The sequence below is a fragment of the Euleptes europaea genome, chromosome 5, assembly GCF_029931775.1.
Source record: "Euleptes europaea isolate rEulEur1 chromosome 5, rEulEur1.hap1, whole genome shotgun sequence".
In the NCBI taxonomy this organism is placed as follows: domain Eukaryota; kingdom Metazoa; phylum Chordata; class Lepidosauria; order Squamata; family Sphaerodactylidae; genus Euleptes; species Euleptes europaea.
The window spans coordinates 77,754,186-77,781,912 of record NC_079316.1 but is presented as its reverse complement, the minus strand read 5'-3'; the positions used below and the strand labels follow the sequence as shown (position 1 = coordinate 77,781,912).

General features: G+C 45.4%; 1 protein-coding gene and 1 non-coding gene across 3 annotated transcripts in view; one reads left to right on the top strand and one right to left on the bottom strand.

Moving 5' to 3' along the window:
* Positions 1-27,727, bottom strand: part of INPP5A (inositol polyphosphate-5-phosphatase A) — a 321,869-nt gene that overhangs the window by 260,733 nt on the left and 33,409 nt on the right. The gene's annotated exons all lie outside the window — the stretch shown is intronic.
* On the top strand, positions 7,941-8,009 carry TRNAA-CGC (transfer RNA alanine (anticodon CGC)). The gene has a single exon. It is a non-coding gene; the product is annotated as a tRNA-Ala (tRNA).

Genomic DNA, 27,727 nt, shown 5'->3' with positions numbered 1-27,727 from the left:
TCCCCTTGAAGCTTCTCTGTTTGAGGACTAGAAAAGAGCAAGAGTCCAGTAGCACCTTAAAGACTAGCAAAATTTCTGGCAGGGTATGAGCTTTCCTGAGCCACAGCTCACTTCTTCAGATACAGCTAGAATGCGATTCCATCTACCCTTAAGTAAAGACGAGTGAATTAGACACACAATGGCAAAGTAAATGTCAGAAGCAAGTAAAGGACATTAGCAGGCGTGATTGGATTAGGGGTGATATGTTTGCTCTTAGGTCAGCAATGGAAAAGATTGCCTCTATTGTTTCTTAGGGTACACAGAGAAGGGCCTGAGCAGATGACTGGAGATCTTGGAAAGGCACATACCATGGTTGACTACAGGGATATCGGACTACAGAAAGAAGCCTTTGTTAAGTGCTCTGCATATTCACCTCCTAACATCTCCTTTCTCCAGTTAAAAGGGGATCTCTCAGATAACAGAAATTGGGAAAGACCTCCCTCTCCCTGAAGCCCAAGAGCGCTGTTACCAGTCACAGTAAACAATACTGAGCTCAGAGGACCAATGGTCTGAAGGGTTGCCAACCTCCAGGTACTAGCTGGAGATCTCCTGCTATTACAACTGATCTCCAGCCGACAGAGATCAGTTCACCAGGAGAAAATGGCTGCTTTGGCAATTGGACTCTATGGCGTTGAACTCCTCCCCAAACCCCTCCCTCCTCAGGCTCCGCCCCAAAAACCTCCTGCCGGTGGCAAAGAGGGACCTGGCAACCCTATACAGCAGTGAACAACCTGCCTCAACTTCTTAGCAGAGTGACACTCCTCTAAGCCTAGTCATGCCCCAGGGCAGTGATGGCGAACCTTTTAGAGACCGAGTGCCCAAACTGCAACCAAAAACCCACTTACTTATCGCCGAGTGCCAATGCGGCAATTTAACCTGAATACCACCCCCAGAGGGGGCCCAGAGGGAGAGGCTAGGGTTGCCAAGTTCCTCTTCGCCATGAGTGGGAGGTTTTTGGGGTGGCGCCTGAGGAGGGCGGGGTTTGGGGAAGGACTTCAGTGCCATAGAGTCCAATTGCCAAAGTGGCAATTTTTTCCAGGGGAACTGATCTCTATTGGTTGGAGATCACCTATAATAGCAGATCTCCAGCTAGTACCTGGAGATTGGCAACTAGTTCCTTAGTGTTTTCTCTCTACATATCAAGACAAATGGAAAGGTGTTTGGAGGATAGCTTGTGGGCACTTCAAAGGTGGAATAGGACTGCACGCCCCTCCGCCCGCACAGACCCAGAGGGTGCCGGAGAAGCCGCTGGAGAGAAGGAAGGAAGGAAGGAAGGAAGGAAAGAAGGGAAGGGAGGGGGAAAGGGAAGGAAGGGAGGGAGAGAAAGAAAGAAAAAGAGAGAGAAAGGGAGAAAGAAATGGAGCGAGAGAAAGAAAAGGACAGAAAAAGAAAGAGGCCATTTATGCATGGGAGGTTTTGCCTTGGATTTGCCACTCGGTGGGGCGCGGCAGCAGGCTTGTGAGAGGCGAGCAGGGTGGGGCAGAGGGCGCCTCCTTCGCACCCACCGACCAGCCATGCCCCTCCGCCCGCACAGGCCCAGAGGGCGCCGGAGAAGCCGCCGGCCATGCCGAGTGTGAGCGCTCGGCTTCTGTTCCCCGCTCTCCCACCCGCCTGGCTGGCCGCGCACGCTCCAGCGGCGGCAATGGCGGCAGCTTCTGTGGGAGAGTCCGGGGGCCACCACCAATCATGTCGGAGGTTCCCCACCCCTGGGCTACAGCCTCCCCCATCCGGGGTGGGGCAGAGCCGGAAAGACCAGTGGCTTGGAGGAACCGTGCGTGCCGGCAGAAAGGGCTACGCGTGCCGGAAGTGGCACCCGTGCCATAGGTTCGCCAACACGGCCCCAGGGGAATACAAATCGGTAGCTCTCTACACTTGACAGGAACTAAGCGTGTTGAAATCAAAGTATGTAGAGCAGGGATGGGGAACCTCAGGCCCGGGGGCCGTATGCGGCCCCCGAGGACATTTTTTGTGGCCCTCGGGAGCTCCGGGGCCCTGCCACAGAGGAGCAGCACAGGGCAGCCCTCCCTGAGGGTGTTCCTGGGGCCACGGCTTGCAGGGGCACTGCGGCACCCTTTGGACGGCTGTTGGTCGGCGAGAGGAGGGGGAGGGACGCTGCCCCCTATAGCCGCAGCATGCAGGAACGCCGGGGCACACTGTAAGCCCCTCTTGTTGGCTGTTGAGCAGTGAGAGGGAGGGGGGAAAGAGGCCCGTGGCTACCAGTGGCAGAGCATGCACGCAGGAGCCAATCGGGCTTCGGGGGGCCTTTTGTGGACTCTTGGGGAGGAGGGCATGGAGCCTGGGGCCAGGTTGCGTGGGGCCGGCGCGCGCGCGTGTGTGTGTGGGGAAGGCTTTTCTCTCTCCCTCTCTTTCTCTTTCTCTGTCTGTCTCCCTTTGTCCTTTTCTTTCTCCCCCTCTTTCCATTTCTTTCTACCTCTCTCCCTTTTCCTCTTTCTCTGTTTTCCTTCCTTCCTCCCTTGCCGGTCAACCGCGGGCTGCGCCCCCCTGGCGCCTCGTTTGCTCGGGCCCACCGCTGGCTGCCCTCCTGCCTGGGAGGGGGAGGACTGGGGGCGCCCTCCAGGCCTTCTCTGCATGGCCTCCCCTGGGGTTGCCAACCTCCAGGTGGTGGCCGGAGGCCTGGCAACCCTAGCCTCTCCACCCCCTCACCGGGAGATCTACACCTGGTATGGCCCCCGAATAATGTTATAAATGTGCAAATGGCCCTTGGCAGGAAAAAGGTTCCCCACCCCTGATGTAGAGGGTCAGCAGGTACACCATCCAAGTGTACAGGCCCCACTAACCCACCTAGCACAACAGCGGGCTTGTGAGCATGGTGCACACTTGAAAAAGCACTGTTCCCAATCACGGGGAGGGAGCTATTGTGTGGACGCTTCCTACTCTTGTAGGGGCCATGCTCACAAACCAGTGATCACGTGTAGGCACAGCCAGAACATTTGTTCCCGCTGTGAGAGAATCTTGCTGTTTAGAAGGTACAATTCTTTGGGATGAACTGCATACCAAAACACTGCAGGGCGTTAATTTCTAATAGCCTGTAGATTGGGAAAAACAGTGGTTGATACATTATCACCCAAATGATCAGTTTGGGACATTTTCAATAATTAAAAAAAAAAAGGTCCTCCAGTTGTCACAAGAACTACAACTTAAAAAAAGAATTAACACAGGAGACGACTGAGCTTGTAACAGGAAACGGGAAGTTGATTTTTAGTGACTGGAATACAGATTAACAAGTCTCTGATGTACAACCAAACCGAGGAACAGCTTATGGTTGAGTCAATCTTTTAAAGCCGCACGTGCAGGAAAAAGTGAAGAACACCAGAGTACTCAGAAAATAAATTTATGGACAAGGCAGTCAGTCAGCAGTGTTATGAAAAGGGTTAACTGCACCATAAAATACTTCATGGCAGCTGTTTTATAGATGCCAAATAATTCCAGCATTACCTAAGGAGAGAAGAAGGGGGAGAGGAGACATCCCGTTCACATCTCCAACCATTGATCTGGTAACTGTTTATGTTTGCAAACTTATGCAGAAATACATTCTGGAATATTGTGCAGAAAATTCAAACCACTGCAGTCTGGAACAGGTTTCTTGGCCGCCAATAATATAGCATCACACATGCCCACTATTATTTGAAATATGACCATCAACCAAAGTTTTCCGGAAGCAACTGAAACTGCAAAATAAGGACAGGACTTCCATCAGCCATCCCGGGGTCCCAGATAGGGTTGGCAACCTCCAGGTAGTAGCAGGAGATCTCCCGCTATTACAACTTATCTCCAGCTGAAAGAGATCACTTCACCTGGAGAAAATGGACGTTTTGGCAATTGGACTCTGTGGCATTGAACTCCCAGCCCCAAACCCCACCCTCCTCAGACTCCACCTCAAAAACCTCTGGCCAGTGGCAAAGAAGGACCTGGCAATCCTAGGGGGAAGCACCAGACTTTTATAATGTCATCTTCAGAGTTGAGGGACAAACTGAGATTTGGACAGGGGGACAGCCACCTCACAGTTCAGTGCATATTGCTATTGAACTACATCCATTCTATAAATTGTACACATAGAGAAAATACCCCACTATGACCAGGCCATGGAATCATAAGTCTATTACATCTGTTCCTAATAAGGTATTACACTAGCTTTCTGGACCAGAATCACAATATTGCCCTAGCTTCGATGAATACACTCTTTTCCATGCCTCATGAAGCCATTAATAATACCAGAGGTTATCTGTAGTCTCTTTTATGGCTATGTAACCATGTAGCTTTGAAATAGGGTACATCATATTTGATAGGGCTCGAAGATGTAAAGGCCCGGGGGGTGGGGGAGAAATGGATTTTTAACACACATACACTTTGTATTTTTTTTAAACTGGAACATTTGGGGAACACTCGAAAAAAATGGCTTTGAAATATTTCCTGAAGATTTTGATATATAAAAAATCCATGGCTAATTTCTTTCATGTAATAATAATTCCTGTGTATTCTGAGACGTACATTACGTATTTTCAAAGATATGTTAATATGAATAATTTGGCCCATAATTAACATGCTTTAATATGTTTAATGATGGTACATTAAAGTTCAGTGTTTTCAGTGTGATAAGGTTCGACTCAATATCCAAATATGCTGTGCACTCTTTTTGTTTTTGTACAGAATTTATTTTCTAGCTGCAATTTTTATTTTTTCCTGCCCGTCAGAAGGCAAAGACTAAGATACATATGCTAAGGCAGCATAGGGGTGCAGCAGTCTGTAGCTCTCTTTTTCAAGTCTTAGGTGTATAGTGAAAGAGCATTTATTTCAGTGTTCCCCCACATTACCTTATTTCCCCTCTAGAAAAAAAAAAGTTTTTCTACCCATGGCTTCAAAATTTCTGAAAATGTTATACCTTTAATTGCTCACATTTTTCCAATAAGGGCCTACAATTTATAACAGCACACCAAGTCCGGTTCAGAACACAGATTCTGACATTACCCCATACTTGCCAATAAACTAATCTTTAGTAGGGAGCAGGATGAGAGCAGTTGAAATAACAGTAACCTATGAATTCTAGATATAGGAAGAATCATTGTGATTGATGTTAACAAATACTCTGCAAAGCACACTACATTTGGACACAGATAAGTGAATAAAAGTTTAGGCCGTTATGTAAAACACATACCTTTTATTTTAAAGGGGTATTAAAAACAACATTCCCCTTTCTATCCTACTCAGGCCTCTAATACGCGTCACCTACCTAAGACATTTACCATTTATACAACCTTTTTAGTTCAAAATATTTTGTCTTGTCCATCATCACATGCACAGGTTGTGAAACAGAACATTGGGCTGTATTCCACACTCAGCTGGTGGGAGAGAAGTGATCCAGCCTGATTTTCCCCTTCAGTGCCTCCCCCCAATTCAAGTAGCCACAAACATCACCTTCTGGTGTAGGTTATACAGTGTTCCTGACCTGGGTAGCCTCAGGCTAGCCAGATCTCAGAAGCTAAGCAGGGTCAGCCCTGGTGAGAATTTGGATGGGTGACGTCCAAGGACTGCCAGGGTCGTGATGGGGAGGCAGGCAATGGCAAAGCACCTCCAAAAGTCTCTTGCATTGAAAACCCTACGGGGTCGCCATAAATCAGCTGTGGTTTGAAGGAACACACACACACACACACACAGAGTGTTGCCAGAAGTGAAAGGGAAAGCAATTTGCTTCTGCTAATGGAAAACTGGCTAGATCATTGTTTCTGCCAGTACTACCCTGGAAGGAAGGTAAGGAGCAAGAGGAGGAACGTCTTTGTTAGCTGTAGAACATCTTTGCTGAGGATTACTTTTCTCCTCCTGTCTCATAGACTTGGAAGGGACCAAGAGGGTCATCTAGTCCAACCCCCTGCACAATGCAGGAAATTCACAACTACCTCCCCCCCACACCCCCAGTGACCCTGACTCCATGCCCAGAAGATGGGGGGGGGGAGAACTTCCAGGATCCCTGGCCAATCTGGCCTGGAGGAAAATTGCTTCCTGACCCCAAAGTGGCGATTAGCATTATCCTGGGCATGTAAGAAGGGGCATGAGAGACAAGCACTGACGCAACCCTTCCTGCCCTCCCTCTCTCATGATCTGCCTAAGTTCACAGAATACGTTCACACACTCCCAGGTACCTTGTAAAGCTCAGACACAGCTAGAAACTGTTTAGCAGGAAGAGAGGAAAGGAATAAGGCGAGGAATATCTTTGCTAAGGATTGCCTTTCTCCTTCTTGACTCAGGTACTTTATAAAGCTCGGGAGTAGCCAGAGGCTCCAAAGTAGAAAGCAAAGAAAGAAGAAGAATGTCTTTGCCACTTGAATAACATTTTTGCTGAGGGCTGCTTTCCTCCTTCTAGCCTCAGGGAGCTGATGAAGCCTGGGAGTGAGATGAGGGGCAACAGCCAAAGGGCTCTTGGCCCTTTCACTCTTGGCTCTGTGGACTGCAGCCTCTGGCTTCAACCGAGCCAGCCAATGAATCCAGGGCAATCCTGAGATGTACTTGTTTTGTTTTTTGATGTGTGCTGGCTTATTCAGGTATTTTTCTTGCAAGACGCAGGATATAAATACTTAAATAAAGTAGACCATTCTGACTCTGTTTCTGACTCTGAGGCAGAGAAAGGCAAATTGCCCGAGGTCACAAAGCACACGTCAAGGGTAGGACCAGCCAAGATGGGTGAAGAGTAACAATGCCTCATGAAAACAGAAGAATCTCACTCCAAATCCTTATCCACTGAGACACGCCAGCATAGATTGGGGAGCAGTGGGGTAAGAAGGCAGGAGATGGTAAATCTTTATGACATTCTTGAGTACCACAGACTAATGATGGTGGATATAGCGACTTCTAGCTTCCATCCATTGGAGAAAGCTGTTAGGAAGAAAGCTGATAGGAAGAAAGCATCCACTGAAGAAAGCTGATAGGAAGAAAATCGATTCCTTTGAAATGTGGTGTTGGAGGAGAGTGTTACGCATACCGTGGACTGCCAAAAAAACAAATCAGTGGGTTATAGATCAAATCAAGCCTGAACTGACCCTAGAAGCTAAAATGACTAAACTGAGGCTATCATATTTTGGTCACATTATGAGAAGACAAGAGTCACTGGAAAAGACAGTCATGCTAGGAAAAGTTGAGGGCAGCAGGAAAAGAGGAAGACCCAACAAGAGATGGATGGACTCAATAAAGGAAGCCACAGCCCTCAATTTGCAAGATCTGAGCAAGGCTGTCAAAGATAGGACATTTTGGAGGACTTTTATTCTTAGGGTCGCCATGAGTCGTAAGCGACTTGACGGCACTTAACACACACACACACACACACACAGCTTCCATCCCCACCTCCACTGCAACCATTCTGTACAATTCTCAATTGAAATGTCAAAAAAATTGCTCTCGTCAGTACCCAAAGGTAATTAACTTTTAATTACTGCCGAATGGCCTTATAACTCTATGTGGATCACTAGCCACGCTGCGATATTTGAAAACTTCCACAAGAATCTAAACTAAATTTTAACGAACAAAAAATCACCAGGTGCCTTCACTGAATTTGTTCACCAGATGGCAGCAGGAAGACAATCTCGTGAAACAGCAACTGAGAATTAAAATGTCAAATGTGTACATGAAACAAACCACCGAGTTCTGTTTGTTCTAAAAGGTTGTTGAGAGATTTCCAACAATCCCACAGTTGAGGCAAGGGTCACTTCTCACTTCGTCTCTGCAAAGACATGAAGCTGACTGGGGCGGTGATGGAAAATTCACCAGCAAGAAACTGGCTACAGTTCCTGGGAAATCAGACTTCGGTTTGGATGTCAGCAAATTCAGTTGATGATGCCACTTTGCCCATCCCACTCAAACTTCAGGAAGGGCTTCATCATGGGGCAGGCAAAAATGCTATGGCTCAGTGGTAGAGCATCTGCTTCGCATGCAGAAGGTCCCAGGCTCAATCCCTGGCATCTCCAGTTAAAGGGACCAGGCAAGTATTTGATGTGAAAGACCTCAGCCTGAGACCCTGGAGAGCCGCTGCCGGTCTGAGTAGACAATACTGACTTTGATGGACCAAAGGTCTGATTCAGTATAAGGCAGCTTCATGTGTTCCCTGCAATCAATCTACCACTGCTGTTAGTCCTGTAAGAAAGTTGATAGGCAGAGACACTGGACCTTACCAGCTAGGTCAGAATCTCTTACAGCCCATTCCTGGGGGGGGGGGGGGGGCGAAACCTCTTAGGAGGCGGCCTAACGCCGCAGCCAGCGTGAGTGCGTGTAATCACAAGATTACATGCACTTATGCTGCCGGGGAGGGTGGTTCCACCGGAGCCCAAGCACCCTCTGCCGGCACGGCCTCTCCATAGCACAGGCCACGGCATACAGTGGCCGCGCCGGCACAGGGGGGCGTTCCAGGGGCGGGGCCTATCCCGGTTCGGCCCGGTATGCCGGCGCAAGGAACGGCGGTGCTGTGCCCGCTTTTTAGCAGGGGTAGCCTCGCTGTTCCCTATGGGGCTAAAGACCCCCGTTAAACAAAAAAAACCACGAAACGGCTTTTTTTTAACGGCGTGCGCAATTCGGCTTAAAACCGCTGTGCCTCTACCCCACTGACTCCACATGCCATCAGTTCAGGAGTGGCTGATAATCTCATGCCCCCCTTCTTTATTTTGGTATTTAATTTTTTCACTGCGGCAGAACGTATGTCATTTCCTGACTTCCAATGCTTAACTAAAGATATGGGTGGGCTTTTATTTCCTCACCCACCTTTGCACAAAGAAGTACAATTCATACAGACACACACACTCACAAATCTGTTCTCTATTACCTTATGGTTGCCACCCTCCCGGTTGGGGCTGGAGATCTCCTGGTATCACAACTGATCTCCAGACGACAGAGATCAGTTGCCCTGGAGAAAATGGTTGCTCCGGAGGGTGGTCTCTATGGCATCATACCCCACTGGGGTTCCTCCCCTCCCCAAACGCCACCCTCCCCAGGATCCGTCCCAAAATCTCCAGGAATTTCCCAACCTGGAGTTGGCAGCCGTAGCCCCGGATCATGCTAAAGTAAGGGTTTGAACTTGGGTCTCCCAGTTCTAGTCCAATACATGAACTACCACACCATATTGGCATGATAGCCATGGAAGAAATGGAAACACCACCAAAGGCAGCTGATCTAGTTCTCTCACTCCTCCCAAAACATGACCCTAGCCAAGACAAGGAAAAGCAGCATGTTTTAGTCAGGCCTTATATGCTCAACAGAAGGTCTCTGGATCCTGGGTCCTAGATCCTTAGCTTCTTCATTTTCGATTTTATATTTCTACGTGTGTGTTAAGTGCCGTCAAGTCACTTCCGACTCATGGCGACCCTATCAATCAATGTCCTCCAAATGTAGTATTTTGACCAATTCAAGCCAAAAAGTACCAGTTTCTCTCCTCAAGCCCCCTCCTATTCTTCCTGCTGGATTATTTTTTAAATTCTGTGGAATCTCTCATAAAATAACAAGATGCATGCACAGTTCATCACAACTCCTTCCAGTTAAACAACATTTTGACCTTTTTCCTAGAATTCAGTCCCACCAAAGCTGACTCATTTTATGTAAAGATTTTTGTTTTAAGAGTGTTTTTCTCGTTCTTTGCTTACAGTGTTGAAGAAGAACATAATGCAGGAAGCTTGCAAAACACATGGGTAACACGTGAGCTGGTAAACTGTTGAAAACAAAGAACTTTTCAAAATGAATGTACTCTGCCCGACATTCACGTTCCTGACAAACGTTGTGCTAGTTATAATAAAAAATAAAGGGCTGCTATCAGACCAAAGGGGATAGAACACCCTGCTAAAACAGAAAAGAAATTTTACTAGACAACCCTGTAATGGTTTTTAAAACTTGCTTCGTAAAGGAAGTTCCCTACAAATGTTTGTGGTATCTCTGGTTGATGTAGTATTAAGAGACTGCTGGACATTCCTAAAGCCTTTTGTTAGAGAAAGGCAAGCAAAAAATGTTGTACGTACAATATTCTTGGAGTGAAAGAGCCCAAGGCCCTTCTCAGGTAAAACATACTTTAATAAGAATTATTCTGGTCCCAAAAAAACTGCCCCAAATGTTTCCAAAGCTAGTTTATTCGAACTTGAAGCCGTTTGAGTAAACAGTTCACGGCCAAAATCATCTCATCTTCAGGGATACTTCAAAGCATTCATATCATTATCTGAGGTAATGGGTTCCAGAGGAAAACTTCAGGAATGGCTCAGATCACTGGATAATATACTGTTCTGTGTATGAACATCTCTGTGCTATCTGACACTAACAGAAAAAAATATTATGTTCTGGTTAAAAAACATTTCCAAAAACTACTTTATCCTGATGTAAATCCTGGGGAGTTTTATTTATTATTTATCCATCTGTATTTGAGTATTTCTAAACCCTATCAAGTACTCACTAAACCTGAGAACATAAATTTATCATTGCTCCCATTTACATGGAGGAAGCAGAAGATAGGATACTCACTTGGACTCACTATGTACAGGGCGCATGGAAGAGCGATGTCTAAGCTTGTGGTTCTTTCTTATGGACAATACAAAGCCAGTTGAGCCCAATATGGGACACTGTAGGGTTCGTTTTGCACCAACGGGCACATTTTCTCCCAAACTCTTTTGGCAAAGTTAGCCAGGTGGCAGAGAGATGTAAGCCAGTAAACTAAGCCAATACTAAGCCAATAAACAAACATAGCCTGACATAAGAGTTCAACTGCCGTTATAATGTATCTAACAAAAGCTGAGAAGGAGATAGTTCTTGATCTTCTGGGGGACCACTAGACAGTTTCTGATAGGTGCCTGTCGACTGGTTTCTGAGGTTCTTGGAAAGACTGAGGGATCTCCGTCTGACCCAGCAAGGTTCTTTAGCAAGAAAGCAAATTCAGGATCACTTACACATTAGTAAGTTAGGTGCATCTTAACTTTAAGAGAGCCTGAGAAAGCATGCTTGCTTTGTGAATTTAAACAGACACGGGTGGATTTCTTAATTTAAATAAATATAAATTGCAAAAAGTTTGTTGGTCTGAGCCATGAGGCATACAGAAAAGAAGAAAAAAAGAACATGTCATGACACAGAAGAAATACCGAGAACAATACCTGGAAAAAGAATGAATGTCAACCAGATGAAAGAAGGAGATCGCTACAGTAAAGGAAACAAAAACAACTGGATTAAAGAGAAGAAACAGACAGAAAGATCTACAACATGGGCTAATGATACCCGACAGTATCATTTATTTGAATGTGAGTTGTCCTGTACAACTGTAAAGGTAATGGGGGGAATTAAAGTAGTAAATAAAAGATCTTTAAGTCAAAGATTCCACCTCAAAGGAGCGGTGTGAATTCACCACTGCAGGTCATACGCACCTAAACGCAACAGATACATAATGCTGCCTGATCTCCTAATTATGATTAGGATACAGGGCTTGCAAACTCCCTTGATACCATTCTTGGGCTCATACACTTTTCATTCCTTCCTCCTCTAGGTGAGCTACCCTCTCTCTCGTATCAGGCTAAAGTCTGCACCAACATTGGTTAGTTCAAATCACATTTTCCCCATAATTGCAAATTATAGTTAGGAGCTAACCATGGTTAGCAAAAATGTCAGCCAGATGCAATGCTAGCTTTGAAAACGGAGGGGGTGGGCGTAGCGCAAGAGGAGGAAGAGCAGAATAAGGGTAAAGGAGCATGAGTACCTAGGGGGTACTCCCAAACAGACATTTTAAGGTATCAACAATAACAATGCTGTGCTTTTGTGATCTTTGGGTTCAGATTTTGAGCGTGCAGTGCGCAGCGGAATAAATCCCTAATATATTTCTAAAGGGAAAAACGAAACGTCTGGCACCCTGGTGAAATTACAAAATAGACTTTAAGAGAGAAAGCAGCAATGAAAAGCTAACGACCATTTTTATCACGATCTTTCCTTCCGTGAACGACACCTATGTTCTAGCTTCTAAATTAGTCTTTTCACAAGCCTCTCCTGAATTCTACAGACAGATAAGGTTTCTGGCCAGGAACAGTAACTCAAAGAAAAAAAACCCTCAAACCGTTCATTAGCAGTGGAAAATTACAACGTATCTCCAAGTTACTGGCAAAAGCATTTGCTTATAAAAATGGGATGATACAGAAATAGCCAGCTTTAAGAAGCTATCCGTCACAAAGGCAAGTGACATAATGGAAAAAAAATTAATTAGACTCACTAATATATGACAAAATTATGGGGTGATATGAAAAACATTGAAACGGATATAGTAAAAGGGTAGCACAGCAAGACGTAGAGTACAGAGGAAGAAAACGAGAGCCGTTTTCAAATACAGATTGAAAATGTAATATACTGTTTGAATATGAACCACCAAGAGACTGCTGAAAATTTAGAACTTTAATAAGGTGTTCTTCATCAATCACAATTTGGAGAAATTGGAAAATGGCTTGGCTTTTTTCAAATCCACTGTTGAGCTCGGAAATAATCTGAATGACATCCTTTCCGTTCCCCTCTGTTCTTCTTCCCCTGCACCCTTAGGAATGGCTCAGGACACAGTTTAGTGTATACAGCTTGAACCCGAAATGCCTTCTGCTTGCACAAGAGGGGGGCGGACCTAGGGTTGCCAACCTCCAGGTACTAGCAGGAGATCTATTACAACTGATCTCCAGCCGATAGAGATCAGTTCACCTGGAGAAAATGGCTGCTTTTGCAATTGGAGTCTACGCCATTGAAGTCCCTCCCCTCCCCAAAACCCGCCCTCCTCAAGCTCCACCCCAAAAAAACTCCCACTGGTGCGTGAAGTGGGACCAGGTAACCCTAGGCAGACCAAACGCCTTAAGAAAATTTTCTATATGCCGTGTTAGAGGCTAAGAGTTTGGACTGTGACATACAGATATTCTGATATACCTCCAAGCATCAGGTAAGAATTTTCAAAACAAAAGGGAGTTTTGATTAGCTCAACATTTATGGACCAAGAAAAAGCAGAAGTTTTAACAGGGCAATCCTAAACCGAATTACGCCCTTCAGTGTGGTGTAGTGGTTAGGAGTGGTGGACTCTGATCTGGAGAACCGGGTTCGATTCCTCACTCCTTCACATGAGCGGTGGACGCTAATCTGGTGAACCGGGTTGGTTTCCCCACTCCTCCACATGAAGCCAGCTGGGTGACCTTGGGCTAGTCACAGCTCTCTCTGAGCTCTCTCAGCCTCACCTACCACACAACATGTCCATTGTGGGGAGAGAAAGGGAAGGAGATTGTAAGCCAGTTTCATTCTCCTTAAAAGGTAGAGAACCCTATCTGCAGATACCTAAATCCACGGAGAGGTGGCACATTCACCCCAAACAGATGTTTCTGTAGACTTGGGGGACCCTCTAGGTCCGCAGAAAAATCTGAAAAGTTCTATGCAGTGTAAACTGGGCTGGGCTTGGCATCTTTCCTGCTTCTAGCTGCAGTCTTCTGTGACCCTTGAAATTGTACTCCATGAGTAAGTGGACCCCTAGGAACCCCAAGGAGGGTGTTTTTGTTTTTTAAAAATTTATTTACTTATATGTACAGTTTCTCTTTCTAACATGAAAGACAGGTTAGAGGAGTTGGCTGAAGGTGGGTTCTCGGTGATGAGCTATCAGCAAAAATTGTCCTCCTACACTTCCGTGAGTGGAAGCCCCTCACACAAGGGAGGCTAGGGTGTAAGCCTCAGACTGCTCACTCCTACCTAATTGGGGCTTACCTTCCCAAGTGGAGCACACATGTATTAGATAGGGACAGAACATTGACAATAGGAATAGACCTAGAAAGAGAAGCCAATAGAGCTCAGTCCTAGAATCATATGCTTATACATTCTGCCACTTCATCATTTCTGCTTTGTCTCCATCAGTTAGGCTTGGTGGACAAATAAAGATGTTTAAGTGCGATGCATAGAGTTGCCAGCTCTGGGTTGGGAAATACCTGGAGATTTGGGGGCGAATCCTGAGGAGGGTGGGGTTTGGGGAGGGGAGGGACTTCAATGCCACAGAGTCCAATTGCCAAAGTGACCATTTTCTCCAGGTGAACTGATCTCTATCGGCTGGAAATCAGTCGTAATAGCACATCTCCAGCTAGTACCTGGAGGTTGGCAGTCCTAGCAAAGCACAGTCTGTATTATACCAGAGATGCATCATCTTGTCCTTACGACAGGTTCCTGCAATGGGCCCCCGAACAGCACTAAAATCTTTCTGCTCTGAGCAAGGGACGCTCTGGAATTTGGTGTTCTCTTCTTGTGGTTCCATGAGTGGTTGGTTGGAGGGGAGTCTCAAGGGAAAGGAGGTCAAGCATTGGGAAGACACAGATGGAGAAGAAGTCATCAGGTTTGCTATTGATGTAAATCTAAGAGGTGAACGCGAACTCCAAGGAACTTCAGCCCAAAAAGAACATGAAACAGGACAAGAACAGCCAAGAGCCAACATTCGAAGATGTAAAAGAAACAAACCATTCCTATAGCACAGGAAGTCAAAAGGGCAGAGATAAGGAAGATATGCAGAGAGGAAAGGAACACACCTTGAGAGAGAATAATGTTTGGAATCTAACAACAGATACAAGATTTGCTTTGTAAAATGGGGCAAGTGTAGACCTATCTTAGTAAAATAGTCCAGTAAGGATTTCCAGGTTTCATACTGATGACAAGTCAGTATACTGTGCTTTTAAATTTTCAAAGGTCATCTCCTATTTTAACAACACACGTGCCACTCAGTCCATAAACTCGACAGAAGCCAGAACACTTGAATTCATTAGATTTAAAAATGTAAGCCAAACATACATTTGTTTTGACGAAAGCCACATTCATTTCATAGGAATTCATTTCGGCTCGGAATTACAACTTAACAATCCTACTTTGCATTTTGACAGCAGCTGTGAAAAAGATATTCCAGGATAGTTAAAAGGAAGCCCTAAGGAAGGCATGATGCCTGTACTTCCTGACTTTCAGGAGTCTGCAACTCTCTTCCCAATGCAAATTTAGACTGCATTGCACTGCCGAGAGGAGAGGGTTGCCAACTCCACCTTGGGAAATCCCTGGAGGTTTGGGAGTGGAGCCTGCAGAAGACAGGAAATGGAAGGAAATTCAGCCGGAATTTGATGCCATAGATCTGCACTGCAAAGCTGTCATTTCCTCCGGGGAAACTGATCTCTTTAGTCTGGACAAATTCCTGGAGAACTCCATGCCTCACCTGAAGGTTGGTAACCCTAAGAGAGGCCATTTTCACAGGTGTCAGGATACAGCAGAATAGCTAAGGATAGCCCAGTCTCTTTCTCCTTTTTCTCTATGCTCCCACCAAAATACCAGATCTGGTATTTCTTTTGCAACAGTATTACAATTTCTTCTGACGCTAATCAAGAAAACGAGGGGTTTTCTTCACCTATGTTGTCAACCCAGCACCCAATCTTAACATTAGTTATGCCTGTACCAACTTCAACCAGCCAGGTTTCCAGCATAACGAGGGTTTGAAGTTGGCTGGGAACTCCTGTTGAAGAGACTCAGGTTAACATTAATCCTGGTTAATGTAAATGCCCAAAGGCCATTCCAGAGCAGAGGAACTAGAGGGCAATATGGCACCAGTCCAGCAAGTCACTACCCATAGGGAAGAGCCATACCAATGAAAGGAGGCAAGCACATGGACCTTGGCTACTGGGTGGCAAACACACATCATGGCTAGAACAGAAGTGAAATAGAACTTTGGCCTGGTTATCAAGACGACAGGGATGTTTTTGTTGTTCGTGATGTTGGGCCACCAGGGTATCTCCCAAGAGATCTTAGAGAGCTTTGGAACATGGGAGGTCCGCAAAGATACATTTAGTCAAGAGGCTAAAGAAAATTTCTCCATAGTTCAAGTGGTATACTAGAAGCAGAAGGGTAAAGAAGAGACAGTTCCTAGGGTTGCTAACTCTGGCTTGAGAAACTCCTGGAGATTTGGGGATGAACCCATGGGAGAGTGGAGAATAGTGCCATAGAGGCTAACCATAGAGCAGTCATTTTGTCCAGGGGGACTGATCCCTTGAACTCTGGAGATCAGTTGTAATTAGGGTTGCCAGGTCCCTCTGCCACCGGCAGGAGGTTTTTGGGTTGGAGCCTGTGGAAGGCAGGGTTTGAGGAGGGGAGGGACTTCAATGCTATAGAGTCCAATTGCCAAAGCGGCCATTTTCTCCAGGTGAACTGATCTCTATTGGCTGGAGATCAGTTGTAAGAGCAGGAGATCTCCTGCTGCTACCTGGAGGTTGGCAACCCTAGTTGTAATTCTGGACTATCTCCAGGCTTCATCTGGAGGATTGCAACCCCAGTTCTAGGGAGCTGTTTTTACAATACTTCTCTCTTAATCTTAGCTAAGTGCTCTACTCTTCTTGCCAGGCTGTGCCAATCAGGGGCCCAGCAACGTGATCCTGCTTCCAAACCACTAACCTTGGTTAGAAATCAGGAGAGGTATGCCTTCATCCTGGCCATTGTAGCACACTGCAAAATGTGCTTTGGGTATTTAACACTGAAACTCAAGCTCAAAATGTACTTTATGTAAAAAAAAAAAAATTCAAATGCTCACTAATATACTCTCCTTCAAGTGTCCTAACAATTTTCAAAGCCATTTCTCCCCAAGGAGTACTAGAAAGGGTAATTGAACTTGAAGTGTTATTAGCTCCATTTAATATACCAAGCTAAAAGGCCTCGCTCAGCTGGCCTTTCCCCCCCTCTTGCCCCACCAAAACAAATCTGAAAGCAGTGTCGATATGACGGACTGACTGCTAAAGAGATCTAGCAAGTCAACCATAGTCAATGTTTGTAAAATGTGTTTCAGTGATTCAGTAGTGAGCTTTCCACAGAACTACAAAGGCTAGCCAATTGGCCAATAACTACTGCTATTTTATATATGGTATCAGGTTTAGGGTTGCCAGCTCTGGGTTGGGAAATACCTGGAGATTTTAGGGGTGGAGCCTGGGGAGGGCGGGGTTTAGGGAGGGGAGGGACTTCAGTGGGGTATAATGCCATAGAAGCCACCTTCTAAAGCAGCCATTTACTCCAGGTGAACTGATCTCTAGCGGCTGGAGAACAGTAGTAATCCCAGGAGATCTCCAGCTAGTACCTGGAGGTTGGCAACCCTAATCAGGTTAGAGACATGCCCCCAAAGTAATGGTGCTCTTTTTTTACAGAGAATGTAATAATCATCCTCTAAGAACCATGCAAACACAAAGAAATCTCAGGTGCGCCACTCTCTTGTAGCCGAAAGCAATGGCATCCAAAACCCAGTTAATCCACCTAGTATATGAACACAATTTTTAAGTGGTGAATACATGTGCAAGTGGAGAATGCATGTTCATCAACAACCCAACAGGAACATCTGTGCTTATGTGTTGCGGTGGTGGAAAGTGCAGTCAAGTAACAGCCCACTCATGGTGACCCCACAGGGTTTTCAAGGCAAGAGACCAAACAGAGGTGGTTTGCCATTGCCTGCCTCTGTGTAGTGACCATGCGCTTCCTTGGTAGCCTCTAATTCAAATACTACCTAGGACCAATCCTGCGATGAGATCGGGCTACCCTGGGTCATCCAGGTCACGGCTTATGGGAAGAAGAAGAGTTGGTTTTTATATGCCGACTTTCTCTACTTCTTAAGGAAGAATCAAACCAGCTTACAATCACCTTCCCTTCCCCTCCCCACAACAGACACCCTGAGGTAGGTGGGGCTGAGAGAGCTCTAAGAGAGCTGTGACTAGCCCAAGGTCACCCGGTTGGCTTCATGTGGAGGAGTGGGGAAACCAACCCGGTTCACCAGATTAGTGTCTGCAGCTCATGTGGAGGACTAGGGACTCAAACCCGGTTCTCCAGATCAGAGTACACCGCTCCAAACCACTGCTCTTAAGTACTACACCACGCTGGACATAGCCATATTAAACTATGGGAGTATTACGCTCACTCAAGTATTCTAAAAAACATGGTAGTTGAGGGTGAAGAACTGGCAGGATCACTCACCGTTCAGCCATTGACAATAACAGCTGTGGGTAGGTTGGCCCTACAGAGCATAACATCCAAATCCAAGTGTGTGTCCGTTTCATAATCTAAGATGTTGGCAGATATGTCCATAAAATCCTTGCTGCGTCTTTTCAAACACTGTGTTATGGTTTGAAACCCTCCCTCCAAAATGTACATAGAATAGCGCTGAGCTTGAAATCCCAATATGACTTGTGTGTTTTAAGAAAAATGTTTTTTTTTCTCTTCCCATTAAGTTCAAAGCAACTGTCTGGTTACAGGGAGTATCAATTTCCCCAGGAAATCCTACTCTGCACTCACTCTTATCCCTATAGAAAGATGTTTCCTTCCAATGGAAAAGACAACAGTGTTTACTTGCATGAAGCAAGTAGATTTGATCACTAAATATAGCCAGGCAAAATTAGCCAGTCAAAAACACACACAAAAAACCCCTAAACCAAATAATTATATGCTATGTCAGATGGTGCATGCTTTGCTGGAAAACTTCACTGAATATGAAATCCCAAAGAAAGGCGGTTGCTGTAACAGTGCCATGTAGTAGACCATGGCAGAACCTACTTTTTAAGATAGCATATTTCATAGAAACTATGAAGTTTCTGTTTTCCAGTCTTGGGTACTAAACTGTACTGATCCTGAAGCTGGCTCTGTTTCCTAAAAGAAATCTAATAAGCATAACCCTACTGCTACTCCCAGAGCCCTGTATACTGTTGGCCTCTAAAGTTGGGTTGCCAGGACCCTCTTCGCCACTGGTTTTGGGGCGGAGCATGAGAAGGGCAGGGTTTGGGGAGGGGAGGGGAGGGACTTCAATGCCATAAGAGTCCAATAGCCAAAGTGGCCATTTTTTCCAGGCAAACTGATCTCTATCAGCTGGAGATCAGTTGTAATAGCAGGAGATCTCCAGCTAGTACCTGGAAAGCTGGCAACCCTACTCTAAAGTGCTACTGGAATCGAATCTAGAAATTCTTGACCGTTACTCTAACCAATACATCACTTTGCCCCAAGATTTCAATTGTATATACCCAGACTTTAAAGCCCATAACCAGGGTCAGCATGACGGGTAGCTGTGTTAGTCTGTCAACAGCAGTAGAAAAGAGCAAGAGTCCAGTACCACCTTAAAGACTAACAAAATTTTCTGGCAGTGTATGAGCTTTCCTGAGCCACAGCTCACTTCTTCAGATACAGCTAAAATGTGATTCCATCTATCCTTAAGTAAAGAAGAGTGAATTAGATAGGCAATGTAAATGTCAAAGCAAGTAAATGACATTAGCAGGCGTGATTGGATTAGGTGTGATATGCAGAGAAACATCAACAACCCTTACAGACTGCCTGCTAACCTAAAACAACTTCTTACCCGCAATGATAAACTACTTAACAGAAGCATGGTCTCTGGTACAAAGGCCTGCAACAAACCAACTTTGCTGTCATTTAGATCCTAGCAACACCCATCACCGGGCCCAGCAACGTCAACCATACTATTTCAGGTTCACACTCCTGTTCATCTTCTAATGTGATTTATGCCATCACATTCCAGCAATGCCCTTCCACCCTCTACACTGGACAAACAGGCCAGTCCCTGCAACAAAGATTAAATGGACATAAGTCTGACATCAGAAACCACAACATTCAGAAACCAGTGGGGGAACATTTTAACATTTTAATCATAGAGTTGAAAGGGACCGCCAGGGTCATCTAGTCCAACCCCCTGCACAATGCAGGAAATTCACAACTACCTCCCCTCCACATCCCCAGTGACCCCCAGTGACCTACTCCATGCCCAGAAGATGGTCAAGATGCCCTCCCTCTCACCATCTGCCTAAAGTCATAGAATCAGTATTGCTGACAGATGGTCATCTAACCTCTTCTTAAAAACCTCCAGTGAAGGAGAGCTTACCACCTCTTACAAAGGGATTTCAAAGGGGGATTAGAAAGAGACTGCTGAATTACAACTAATAATGAAGCTCAAGACAATGCATTCTTCTGGACTGAACAGAGATCTGGGATTTTTGTCTCATTACCAACGCTGATTTCTCCATGCCTACTACCCCTCTGAATATCACACCCAATCCAATCATGCCTGCTGATGTCATTTACTTGCTTTTGACATTTACATTGCCATTGTGTGTCTAATTCACTCTTCTCTATTTCAGGCCACACAGGCGTGTCCCTTACTGCTTCCCCAGAAACACCCTCCCCTATGCACTCTGGGCCACAAGCATTTAGCTCCATGTGAAATAGCAACACGCAGATATATAATACAATTTATTTTAAAGGAGCATTATTTATTTGAAAGGGCTTCTTAGAATACAAAATATAGTACATGTCTCTCACATGAGAGCTGCCTTCTACTGAACCAGACCCTTGGTCCATCAAAGTCAGTATTGTCTACTCTGACCGGCAGCGGCTCTCCAGGGTCTCAGGCAGAGAGGTCTTTTACATCACCTACTTGCCTAGTCCCTTTAACTGGAGATGCCGGGGACTGAACCTGGGACCTTCTGCATGCCAGGCAGATGCTCTACACATTGAGCCACAGCCCCTCCCCTCTCACTTTGCTGCTTTTCAGCACTGACATACAGTGACACCCCCCACCCCCAGTCAGAGAAAACAGCTAATTTGTTTTAGAATTTTTGATCTGGCATGTGTATCATATTCCTTCTCAATGTATTTATCTCCAGGGTACAACTATACATTGCAGAATTATTTTACAGCACTCCTGCTTATTATTAGCAGAGCCTGCTCATTCACAGACCCCAAGAAGTACACCCTTCTCACAGCCAAACATAAAATTAACAGCCCGGCTACCGGAGAACAGTGAATAACCACCTAATGCCGCCTCTTAAAAAACAGCCACAGTGCGATCCACTTGTGCTGGTTAACTTCAGAGCTCTGAACTCCCACACCACATAAAACAAATCCTTGATACAGCCTCCAGCGTCAGCTTCTACTATACATATCACTCAGTTGAAGTTCCTAATTGAGACTGCTGGGTTTCTGCAGACTCAAAGCTAAAATTCAAAGACATTAAATGGATATAACAAGAACTAGTCAAAGTGAAACGAGAATGTGATGAACCTTGAAAGAACTTGCAGCTACAAACCGGACTGTCTACCTTACGAGAAGCAGTAACGGCTCAGATCTCCTGTCTTTACCAAGATTAGAGAATTCCCCAGCACTTGGTCACCTAGGATGCTAGGAGCTAGGGATTTGGAATTGTTTCCAGCCTACATAAGCCTGGTCACCTTTCATTTAGATACTGACTCCTGGACATCTGAGATTGTTTTTCAGTCCCGTCTTCCATTACAAGCTTTGACAGAAAAAAACATAATACCTTGGACAAGTTAAATAGAAAGGAAAGGAAATGCTATGAAAAACCTTACCCAGGAATGACCTCAGCCAAAGGGCAACAAGAGGGGAAGATGGTGGAGGAGGAAGAGGAGGAGGAGGAGGAGGAGGAGGAGAGTTGGTTTTTATATGTCAACTTTCTCTACCACTTAAGGAAGAATCAAACTGACTTACAATCACTTTCCCTTCCCCTCCCCACAACAGACACCCTGTGAGGTAGGTGGGGCTGAGAGAGTGTGACTAGCCCAAGGTCACCCAGCTGGCTTCATGTGGAGGAGTGGGAAAACAAACCCGGATCTCCAGATCAGAGTCCACCGCTCCAAACCACCGCTCTTAACCACTATACCACGCTGGCTCACAGCTGTAATTCTCACTGCCCATGGGCCCTCCTCTCCAATGGAGGGGGGGGAGAAAAAAAAGGTTGCCACTCATACCCATCCTGCCACCTTGTCACAGCAACAGCCACTTGTGATCCAGGACTCATGCAGCCATTTCCTCCAGGGGAACTGATCTCTATCGGCTGGAGATCAGTTGTAATAGCAGATCTCCAGCTAGTACCTGGAGGTTGACAACCCTCCCTGTGAGCTTCTGACATTGAAGCAGCCACCGTAATCATAGTGTAGGCTCTTTGCTGGTCCTTGAAGGGAAGGAAATCCTTCCTTCAGAGGTCATTTGTATGGGCTTTGACTCTCAATTATTGTCCTAAATCCAGAAGATCTCCAGGCCGCACCTGGAGGTTGGCAACCCTAGACTGAACAACCACTGTCGTGGGACTTACAAGCACTCAGTTTGGCTGTATTCTGCTCCAGATCTTCAGCTGAGCCCAAACATATAGTTCTCCTATTGGTGTGCCATGTGAAGAGGAAACAAGAGAAAAGGAAAATTCTGTATATTTAAACCCAGCTATTAAGAGATATCCTGTTTTTAATGAGGTAGTAACTATAATTCTCTCTTTTGTGAGGAAGTGCATTTCACAAAGTAATGTTTAAAACTCTACCAAAATTACTCTTTTCCTGTTTAGGAAAAGTTTTTTCTCCAAATTGGGTCCCTGATTTTTGTTTTCTTAGGTAAATTCTAAGTTTAAAATATAATCCTAGATCAACAATAATATGTCACTGAAAAACAAAAACCTTCATTAAAAAAAATCCTTAAAACAATACTTATATTTAGTTAATTCTGTACAAGCTCTCCATCTGCCATTTCAGAGATCTACTGTAGGGAAAAAAGAGCAGATATATTTGTTCATTGGCAAGTTGATTTTATTTAAAAGGAAGTTATGAAATGCCAAAATATTCCTTAATTCTCTCTAAATCTTACATGATTGCTTGTACAGGTACAGGGGAAACCCATACACGTTGCTGGAATACTTTTCACAGCTAGTTTAGTATTAAACTTGATCTCGGACCAAACCAAACAATTCTGAAAGAGGCCTAACATTTGACATTTTACAAATACACCCACAGCAAAAAAAAAAATAACTTATGCAGGCTCAATGCGAGGACTGTTCGGCTGCCAAGTCTTCCAGAACACACTTTTGAGAACAGCCATATGTTTTAAAAGGAAAGAACAAGGCAGGACAAAAAGCTAATTTGACAACATAATCTTCTTCCATTGTGGATAAATGTTTACGGATGCGCGTGACAGTCATTTTGTTGGCTAAGAGCCATGCCAGCTTTAGATAATGAAGTGCCACTCGATTTCTAAAATTCGTGACCAAAGCCATGAGCGAAATGATGAGTGGCCCTTTTAGCCTTCCAATTTTTAACAGCGATTCTATAAAATCTATAAAGGTAACAATGCAAATCTCGCTAGGCGATCACCAACGCAACTTGTTATCATACCAGGCTCAATAAACACTGTACCACATTCTTTCCATATCAAACTACCGGCATCAACAGGCAGAGATCAACGACGTGTTGCCCTCCCTCCGACACTGTGGGGCTGGTCTCTCAGCCCCCCTTCCCCTTTTATGGCAGAGCTGTGCAGGAGTTCTTTGTTCCTCGAGAAGAAGAAGAGGAGGAAGAAGTTGGTTTTTATATGCCAACTCTGTCTACCACTTAAGGAAGATTCAACCCTGCTTACAATCACCTTCCCTTCCCCTCCTCACAACAGACACCCTGTGAGGTAGGTGGGGCTGAGAGAGCTCTAAGAGAGCTGTGACTAGCCCAAGGTCACCCAGCTGGCTTCATGTGGAGGAGTGGGGAAACCAACCCAATTCACCAGATCAGAGTCCACCACTCCAAACCAGTTCTTAACCACTATACCACGAAGGCATGATGTGGAATGGAGCATGATGTGGAACGGAACAATCACACACTTACACAGATTAAGAAAATTAATTCACGGCAGGTTAAGAACATCTGTGCTGCCGGCCCTACTTTTATTTATTTGTTACGTTTGGATCCCCACCTTCTTTCTTCCTTTCAAAAAACTCAGGGGGGTGTAGGGCTGCTTGGTAGTGTTGGGGGGGGGAGGGCAAAATAGGGGAGTAAGTGTTGCTCTGATGCCCTGATATTACATCCGAAGTGAACCCAGAAGTGACATCATCGTGTCGAGGAAACCTTCTAGGATTCACCAAAACTCTATGATAAAAGAACATTGCCGCACTGGAGCAACGCCTATTAACATGTCGCTGCCCCCCAAAAGCTCCCGCTGGTGCAGAGCCAGATTTGCTTGGTTTCCGCAAGACTGCGGCATCATATGCCTCCCAACTGGGCCCACTATCGTCTCCGCAAAGAAAAGTCAGGTACCAGGAGACCTGTGCACATTTTGGCTGTTCACTTGCAGCGATAGCAAAGGTGTGTGTGTTAAGTGCCATCAAGTCGCTTCCGACTCATGGCGACCCTATGAATGAAAGTCCTCCAAAGGTAGCAAAGGTAGCCCACACCAATGTACACAATACTGTGTGGAGTCTCCAGTCATTATCCAACTTGATACTTGCCAAGCAGCCAGCACAAAACAATTTCAATTGGCCCTAATGATAAAGCTGTTCTCTGCATGGATCTTACCCTTATTTCAATTATTGGGGGTGGGGGGGAGAATACTACCTAAGTTTGGAATGAAACTGCCATTCAAACCCATCCTTCGATTCTGTGCATGACAAAATTGGAGTCAGTATATGCATCACATTTTTGTTTTGTTTTTTAATGGACTTTGTTCTAACCACTTAAGTATTCCTGCCTTTGAGTGTTATAAATGCTTGACATTCTGACACCGCATCTAAAAGCAAGGCCAAGATAGTAATACAAACGTAGCACGTCAGAGCCAAGACTTTGAAGGAATCTGCAGACTCTTGACCCTGGGAATGGTCTCCAGAGAACAGAATTAGATGGCTGCACAGGGTGAGCAATCAGCTTAGAAATTGGATGTTAAGCCCTGATCAACACCAGAATCATCTTCTTGGCCATTCCTATATAACATGGCTGCCACCCACAGTCTGCTCTGATATATAGGGTTGCCAGCCTCCAGGTGGTGGCTGGTGATCTCCTGCTATTACCACTGATCTCCGGGTGAAAATAACCGCTTTGGCAATTGAAGTCCCTCCCCTCTCCAAACCCCGCCATCCTTGGGCTCCGCCCCCAAAATCTCCAGGAATTTTCTAACCTGGAATTGGCAACCCTACAGATATAACCACAGTTCCATACAGTGTTGACAACGTGCAAGCAGAAACCATGGTGGTCCTTGGTCCAGGAGCAGTGGCATGAAAACCACCACAATGTTCATGCAATTCTGATTATATATGGCGGCAATACAATATGAAGTCTTCAGCACACCAAAGCTAGGTTTTGGAGGCATCAGTCAAATGTACACGCAACCTGAGCATGGTTGTTTATAATCCTCTCTACAATTTTTTTTTTAATCTCTAGTGGTTAAAGTGACACTAAAACTCATAGAATACCAGTTTTTAAGTGTTAATGACCAATTTATAACACTGAGGTGTCAAATGCCAGTTTCACACTCAATAATTTAATGGGAAGATCTATCCTTAAAGCATAATGTGGGGGGGGGGAATTGCCAGAGCATTTCAGGAAACCCAAAGGACATACGCTTGGAAAGAATATCTGGCCACATTCCTTCCAAATAGCTTTACAGATCATAAATGCCAATGAACAAAAACAATCTAAATGACTCAAAAGCTCTTATGTTTTCTCTATGAAATGCCTTCTCTAACAATAAGGGAAGCCCCTAAACTCAGTTCTAGTCTTTTGCCTGTTCAAGGAAGTTATTACAAGGGATCAGAAATGTTATCTCCGCTCCACCAATGAATACTACAAGCCGTTCACAGACAATGGATTGGTCAGAATATATTAGGCTGGATATTAGGGGGAAATGTTTTAGAGTAAGAGTTGTTCAACAGTGGAATCAGCTACCTAGGGAGGTGGTGAGCTCCCCCTCGCTGGCAGTCTTTAAACACAGGCTTGTCAAGCACTTGTCAGGGATGTTCTAGTCTGATCCTGAATTAAGCAGGGGGTTGGACTAGATGGCCTCTATGGCCATTCCAACTCTATGAGTCTATGATGAAAGGACTCTCCCATTTTCCAAATTTCATTGGTGACTAGAGGAAGGGCATTTTCTGGGGTGGCACCTTGCTTATAGAATGCCCTCCTCCACGAGGCTCACCGGGCACCCACCTTACTGTCTTTTAGGTGCCAGGCCAAAATAGCAATTTTTACAAACGGATTTTAACAAGGGGTTTTACTTTTCCAGCAGTTTTATGGTCTGCTGTTTTACGTCCCTGATCTGGTTTTAAATGTTGGTTTGTAGCTTTATAGTTTATTATTTTAACTGTAAACTGCTTTGAGCAGTACTCTGGAGAGCAGGCATACTTGCCCAGACTCAGAGGTTAATCACTACTCACAGGTAAAAATATGTTTTACCCCTGGATTACAATACATATAACAATGTTGAGCCCTGTTGATGAGAACATCAGAGGGCCACTAGAGAGTCATGGGTTCAAAAACTGTAGCCGTGATTGGTAACAACCACTATGCAGTGTGTGTGTGTGTGTGTGTGTGTGTGTGTGTGTGTGTGTGTGTGTGTGTAAAGTGCCGTCAAGTCGCAGCCGACTTATGGTGACCCCTTTTTTGGGGGGTTTTCATGGCAAGAGACTAACACGGGGTTTGCCAGTGCCTTCCTCTGCACAGCAACCCTGGTCTTCCTCTGCACAGCAACCCTGGTCTCCCATCCAAATACTAACCAGGGCTGACCCTGCTTAGCTTCTGAGATCTGACGAGATCAGGCTAGCCTGGGCCATCCAGGTCAGGGCACTATGAAGTACTAGCCAACAAAAATATACAAACAGCTCCTCCGAGCGCCTTTTGCTTTCCACTGAGCAAGTGTATTCTGACCCTCCCCATGAGGACTTTGTGGCTCTTTCACAGGCCTCGGTTCTTTAACACATTTTGGTATAAAATTAAACACCTCCCTTACCTCTACCCAATAATACTGAGCAAAACTTATACAACACAGGCTGTCATTCGAAAATTACTGAGAGGAAGGCTTAGGGAACCAAAACTTTTAAGTAAATACATTCAGGACCGCACTGACAGTCGCCCTCCATCCAAAATCCAGCCCTGGTTTATCTCAACTTCCCTTCAGCAGATGTTTGCAAAAAAAACAGTTCTCCCCCTCCCACAAAACTCTCCCATTCACTTGCCAAAGGCAGGCCGTCCGTTCTTTTCTCCATACGCCAAAACTAGATCTAACTTTTGCTAGGGCACAGCCCACGGGAATTTGTTTTCAGTAACAGGGCCAAAGGGGGGGTGGTAGTAGGCCTCTCTGGAGTAACACAGAGGTTTTGGGGGGGGGGGAAGCAGAGAAGAGCGTCCCACAGGGGCTGATGAAAGAATCAAGCGGAATTAGGAAAGAGATTGAACTTGTGCCATCCAAATTGCTTCAGCAATAGAGCTTGGGCGCCTTCAGATGGAATGCTGGTGATGTAAAAATAGGGTTGCCAATTCTGGGCTAGGAAATTCCCAAAGATTTGGGAGTGGTGCCTGTGGAGGGCAGGGTTTGGAGAAGAGAGGGACCTCAGCGGCGTATAGCATCGTAGAGTCCAGCCTCCAAAACTGCCTCCAAAAGTGACAAGCGCTCCAATCAGCTGTTGGGTGGTGGCATGGACTAACTCCACTGGCCAGCTTTTCCCTTCTGGGCAGTTTTTCATGCATGGAGCCAGGTCGGTTCTTCATCCAGCGAGCAACATGTTCACAGAAGCCCACTTCTACACACAGAAACACAGACCACACAGAGCTGGATCAGAGCAGGCACATCCGCTGAAAACCACGACATTCATTTTGAGGATATTTGTAATTCCAACATAAACTTACAAGGTTCCATGCACAAGAAATAG